The sequence below is a fragment of the Physcomitrium patens genome, chromosome 16 (genome assembly GCF_059467195.1).
Source record: "Physcomitrium patens ecotype Gransden chromosome 16, ASM5946719v1, whole genome shotgun sequence".
NCBI lineage: Eukaryota > Viridiplantae > Streptophyta > Bryopsida > Funariales > Funariaceae > Physcomitrium > Physcomitrium patens.
The window spans coordinates 7,709,398-7,716,300 of record NC_143425.1 but is presented as its reverse complement, the minus strand read 5'-3'; positions in this window follow the sequence as shown (position 1 = coordinate 7,716,300).

The window sequence follows — 6,903 nt, the reverse complement described above, 5'->3', positions numbered from 1 at the left end:
TGAACTACTCGGTTGCGATACTCTGATTGGTATAGTATCTATCTCTTGGCTATCCATATAAAAAGACCAAACTATGATCTATCTTGGAGAAAATAACTACATCAACTATGAATTTTGCTGGTGCTCTCCCCTTTTCTTATATTGTTGGGAGAACAAGCTTCAGAAAGAAGCTATCATCGAATTGATTTAGGTTTATAGGGATGTCGTTTATGAAACTCCTGTACCTTTTGTGGCGCATTCGCAAGATTTTCAGCTGGCTCCCACGTTCGCTCATTAATGTCATAGCCACACCAATGAACAAGATATTCTAACTTTCCCCACCTTCGCCTTGAATCCAATACCTTTTCAACCTCGTATTCTTCGTGGTTCTTGATTTCAATACTAGGTGGCGGACATTGCACTCTTTCAGGAAAAGATGACTCTCGATAAGGTTCCAACAGAGAAACATGAAAGACCGGATGTATCTTCATAGAAGCCGGTAACTCCAGCTGGTATGCCACTGGATTAATTTACTTCTGGATGATAAATGGTCCCAATCTTCGATAGTCCAACTTATCACATGGTCGCTTGGTCTTGATATTTCGTCGAAGAAGCCAGACTTTGTCTCCAACTTTGAAAGTAGGTGCTGGATTCCGAAATCTATCTGCAGACGTCTTATAGGATTCTTGAGCGGATTGTAATTGAAGCTTCAACATAGTTTGAAGCTCTGATAGTTGCTTCGCAAATCCTTCAGCTGCTGGATTGTTATTTGTTGACGGACTCAATAAATCAAGCTTCGGATGATACCCATAGTTGGAAAAGAATGGTGTTTGTTGAGTCGACGCATGGAGGATGTTGTTATATGCAAACTCGGCTAGCGGTAGATATGCAGTCCAATCATCTTGCTGATAGTTGATGCTGCATCGTAAGTACTGCTCCAAGACTTGGTTCACCCGTTCCGTTTGGCCATCACTTTGAGGATGAAAAGCTGAAGAAAGCTTGATATCCACCTTCAATATCCCAAAGAGAGATCTCTAAAACTTTGACACGAACTGGGTACCTCGATCTGATATGATATCATCTGGTAGTCCATGATATCGATACACATTATCGAGAAAGAGTCTTGCTGTGACTTCACTGGACGATGTCTTCTTATAAGGAACAAAGTGTGCCATCTTCGTAAGCCGATCTACCACGACAAAGATGCTATCAAATGAGTTTGATGATGGCAAGTCCGTGATGAAGTCCATAGAAATTGAAGACCATGGTCGACGTGGAATTGGCAATGGCTGTAGAAGTCCATAAGGGCGATGCCGAGGATTCTTAGATCTTGAACAGATGTCACAAGAGAGGACAAAATCTTTCACATCCTTCCACATTTGGGGCCACCAAAAATCTCGAGAAATAAGCTCCAAGGTCTTATTGAATCCAAAATGTCCCACAGCTGGAAAATCATGGCGAGATTGAAGAACTCGGAGTCGTGCTAGTCCTTTTGGAATGTACAATCGCTCTTCAAAGTATAAAAGATCTCCCTCCACCTTGAACTTGTCGTCATTGGTACGTTGCTTGATATCAATGGCTACTGAATCTTTAATGGTCAAAGCACGTACCTGGTTTAAGAAGTCAGCATCAAATGATACAATAGTAGCACAAAGTTGAAATCTCTCTGGCTTCAATAACGTTGTACATTGTTAATCAAACGCTGCTTCTCCAGCCTTTGGTGTAAGATACAATCTCCTTGATAAAGCATCAGATAGTCCTTGCTGCCTTCCAGGTCGATAAGTGATAACAAAATCGAATCTAGATAGCGACATATTCCACCGAGCTTGACGTCGATTTAAAACTCGAGCCATCATGAAATACTCCCAATTCTTGTGATCCATATATACGGTTACTGGATGTGCAGCTCCTTCAAGAAAGTGACGCCATTCTTCAAAAGAATCCACTATAGCAAGAAGTTCCTTATCGTGGATCTCATAATTGATTTCAGCAGCAAAGAACTTCCGAGAATAGAATGCAACTGGATGGAGCATCTTATCTTCACTCATTTGTGAAAGTATAGCTCCCAAAGCAAAATCTGAAGCATCAATTTCTAAATAGAAGGCCTTTGTAAAGTTTGGATGTACCAAAATTGGAGCTGTAGTAAATGCTGTCTTCAAATCTTGAAATGCCTTCTCCGCCAAAGGTCCCCATTCCAACTTATCTTTGCATGTTAATCGAGTGAGAGGAGCAGCAACTTGAGAATAATTCTTGATGAAGATCCGATAGAAGTTAGCAAAACCAAGAAAGCATTGTACGTCTCTAACCATCTTCGGAACCTCCTAAGACATGATTGCTTCTACTTTCTTGGGGTCCATCTTCAAACCTTTTGTAGTAGCAATGAACCCCAAAAATTCCATCTCCGTCTGGTGAAATAAACACTTTTCTAATTTGGCATATAGTCCTCGCTTGCGTAGTTTCTCCAAGACCAAACGAACATGCTCCTCATGCTCTTCCTCGTTTTTAGAGAATATTAAAATATTGTCCAAGTAAATGACAACAAAATCGTCGAGGTGTTCTCGAAAGATGTCATTCATCATATGTTGGAAAACCGCTGGAGCATTGGTAAGACCAAAAGGCATGACATTATATTCGAAATGACCATACCTTGTACGGAATGCTGTCTTCCACTCATCTCCTTCCTTGATTCGTATGAGATTATAAGCTCCCCTTAGATCAATTTTTGTAAAGATCTTCGCACGTCCAAGTTGTTCTAAGAGACTAGAAATCAAGGGTAATGGATAACGATTTTTCTTTGTTACCTTGTTGAGGCCTCGATAGTCCACACACATCCGTAATGATCCATCTTTCTTCTTCACAAATAAGATGGGTGCTCCAGCTGATGATTTTGAATGACGAATGAAGTTCTTGGCTAGATTCTCATCGATGTACTTTCGTAACTCTGCCAACTCCGTTTGTGATAGATTGTAGATTGGGCCAAAAGGTGGTTGTGCTCCTTCTTGCAAGTCTATAGCACAATCATATGGTCGGTGTTCCGGTAGTATGTCGGTGTTCTTCTTTTGAAACACGTCTTCAAAATCTTTATATTGCTCCGGTGTACTTGCTGTTGAGATCTTCTCCTTGGTAGTTGGAGCCGCATAAATGACAAATGGAATGCCTTCCTTAGATGATCTTACAAATGCTCTTGCTCCAATGAATAAGGATTTATTTTTTCGAGGTTTTTTACTAGGTTTTTTCTTGGGTGGTTTTGTAGGAAAAGTCATCTTCCGCAACCTCTAATCTATCAATGGATTATGTTTTTCCAACCAAGAAAGACCAAGAATAATAGGATTTGATGGGGTTCTAATAATATTAAAAATAATATGACTACTATGGTCTTTAAACGTTACTTCTATAGGTTTTGATTCATGGATGATGCTACCAGACAATAAAGGTCGCCCATCTATGACCTCAACATGAATAGGTTTTGATTTTTGTACTAAAGGGATCTTATGACGCTTTGCAAATTCTTTGTCAAAAAAAAAAAAACAGATGCTCCTGAGTCTAGTAGTGCTAAGGTTCTCAGTTTTTGAGGGCCGATAAACAGAGGGATTGTAAAACAAAGTGCAGGTTGGGCAGAAAGAAAGGAACCTGATTGTTGTTGGGATATTTCAATATTCAGCCGCACGGTTCCTACTGTGGCTGGGCATCCTCGTTTTCCTGAACAAATACTCCCCTAGTCATGACTATGCCTCGATTTTGCTTTTTGGAACAGTTTCCGACTTTGTGGCCTTCTCTACCGCAATACAAGCATAAATTTTCCTCCATACGTCGCTTTTTTTCTTCTATAGTAAGAGATTTGATACGTACCGCATCAATTTGCATGTCTTCCACCTCTGAATGCGAATTCACACTGCTTGCCGACATAGTTGGAGCATGGCGAATTGTATGTTGTCTTGAGCATTGGTCTTGGCGACGTTGGAATAGGCGATTATCGCACTTCACAGCTTGGCTAATAGCTTCATTGAGCGTTCGTGGATCAGGAAGAGTTAACAGCAAATCCTTCACATCATCTCTTAAACCCCAATAGAATTGACTCATCAACGCTTCTTCATCCCAATTGATGTCGCATATTAATTGCCTGAAATCCAAAGCATAGATTGATGTAGAACGCATCTCCTGTCGTAGAGACCGGATCTTTGTTGTAGCCCATCGAACCTTATCGTGTTCATCAAATGCTTCCGTAAATGCTTCCAAAAAGATTTCGAAGTTGTTTAATATGGATGATCGTTTCTCAAACAAAAGAGCAAACCATGATAGAGCTTGTCCCGTAAGTAAGGTTCCAACAAGCTCAACACGTGACTCCTCCGTTGGATATCGCTCGGGCTGTAAAACTGTTATCAACCTGATTTGACTGACGAATCCTCAAAATTTGGAACGTGTTCCATCAAACTTATCTGGAAGGCTAACTCGAGGCTCCTTATGTTGTAGAACTAGTGGTTCTTGTCGAACCTGAGGTAAAGTTGTTTCTCCAAGTGCCAAAATTTGAGGCTGGTGTAGTTTAGATTGTGTTATCCCAGATATTCCATCATTATGAAGCCTTGCTACCACTCCTTCAATCTCTGCAGTTCTTTGTGATAACGTAGTGAGGGCATTCATAATAGCATCTAACTTAGACTCCAAACTTTCTGTCATACTAATGTCTTGACCTCCGGCCATTCTAAAAGAAGGACAAAAATGACCCTATAAGAGGCAATATTGGTTTATAGGAGGGTAATCCACAACATATAAAACGCCTTAAGAATTTCAAGAAGAGGGGTAATCCACTCTCTCCAAGAAGAATATGACTCCAATATTGTAATAGAAGAAGTATCAGTTTAGAGGAGGGTAATCCGCAACCTCTAAAAAATGCTAGTATACCTTCAAGTAGAGGGGTAATCCACACTCTACTAAGAAAGAACTAGCTCTGATATCTCAAGTTAGTGTAGTTTCGACAAACTGTCACGGACACAAAATACAGACTTGAAATCTAACAAGAAGTTCAAAAAGAAGTGGCAGAACTAGATTAAACAGATGAGTACAAGAACAACACCAGAAAGGTGAGCTAGAACTCCAAGAGATGTGTTGTCAAGACTAAAGAACTCTTCAGCCTCGATCCCTATATATACTCCTACTTAGGAAGCTTCTCGAGCTACTTCTATTAACTAGGAAGCTTCTAGAAGGTTCCAGAGGCTTCCTTTCTAGAAGGTTCTAGAAACTTCTCGAGCTACTTCTATTAACTAGGAAGCTTCTAGAAAGTTCCAGGGGATTCCTTTCTAGAAGCTTCTAGAAACTTCTCTTCTAGAAGGTTCCAGAGACTTCCTTTCTAGAAGCTTCTAGAAACTTCTCTCTAAAAGGTTCCAGAGGCTTCTCTTCTAGAAGGTTCCAGAGGCTTGTTTTCTAGAAGGTTCTAGAAACTTCTCTCTAGAAAGTTCTTAAGAATATGTCCCTAACACCAACTTGAGTAAATCCATCAAGATATTAGAAGGAATGTAACCTTAGATAGAGCTTGACTTATTACAAAAATCTTTAAAATTTTGATCTTATTCTATCAAACTTTTAAAATATACTAATATTTTTCTCCATCATATTTGTGGAAGCAAAACTCCCTCGATTTGGTTGTGATGTCAATTTATATGGTTCTTTTAATTGCATAATGTCTTACTGCAAAGTTTGAACTTCTTCTATATACATATGAATAGGACCTTTATGATTCTTATTAGAAATACATGAGATTTCTATTCTTAAAGTGTTGGTAAGCTCATGAAGATCTATAATAGTTGCAAATCTATTCTCACTTCTATTGAGAATAGCATCTATAATCTTTTCTTCTATACGCAACTCAAAAAAGTTCAAAAGTTAAATTAGAGGAGGATAATCTGCAACTTTCAATATCAAATAAAAATTTCCACAAAGAAGGGTAATCTACTCTCTTTAAGAAAAAGATCAAAGTTGAAAAATAAAATTATTTATTTAAAGGTGGATAGTTTGCAACCTTCAAAGCACAACAATAGAAGTGAAATAATCCACTCACTTCTAAAACAATACAGAAACAGTAAGTTAGTACTCTTGTCATTTTGTCAAAGACATGAATCTCAAAGAAAGAAAATCTTGAATACACTCTTGAGTCATTGAAAAGAACTAGAAAATTATTCAAAGATGATATAATATTAAATTAAAATGGCTATTTTCAAAAACAAGAAGACTAGAAAGTCTTAAAACAAGACTAATGACTAAAAAGATGTTCATAAGAGTGAAGAAGGCTTCACTCTTGCATCCATACATACTCTTAACTAAGAATTATGTCGTGATGTTTTATAAGACCTCCAAAACATGTTGACTTTGCAAGACACTTATCATAACTTGTAAGGCAAGTTTTCTATATGTGCGCCACATAGTTAAATTTTTTCACAAGCTACAAACACATAGTTAATTTATTGACCAGGTTTCTAACCTATCAATCAACTACAAACACATGTAAAGTCAAAGCAATGTCTATGAAGCTTCTAAGAAGCTACTCTAAAAGATATTATAAAATTAATCTATTTTTATTTACTTTTACCTACTTCTACCTAATCATATAGATATTTACTTGAGTACCTATGTATATCCATGATAATTGGATTGCTATGGATGTCAACTATTGACATATTTTTTATATCATTGATTTTTATCAATCTAATAATCAATAATATAAAGTCTTTGAATATTTAAAGTTTAGCAATGTAAATATTTAATATGCTTTTATAGCTCATTTTAATTTGCATTCTCTTTTGAAATTAAAAATCTAATTAATTACTATAATTATAATCTTTTATAGTATCTACTTTTACAAATGTATCATCATGCTTTAGATTATATAATTATTTTCTAATTTGCAACTCTAACTTAGATTATTTAAGTTGG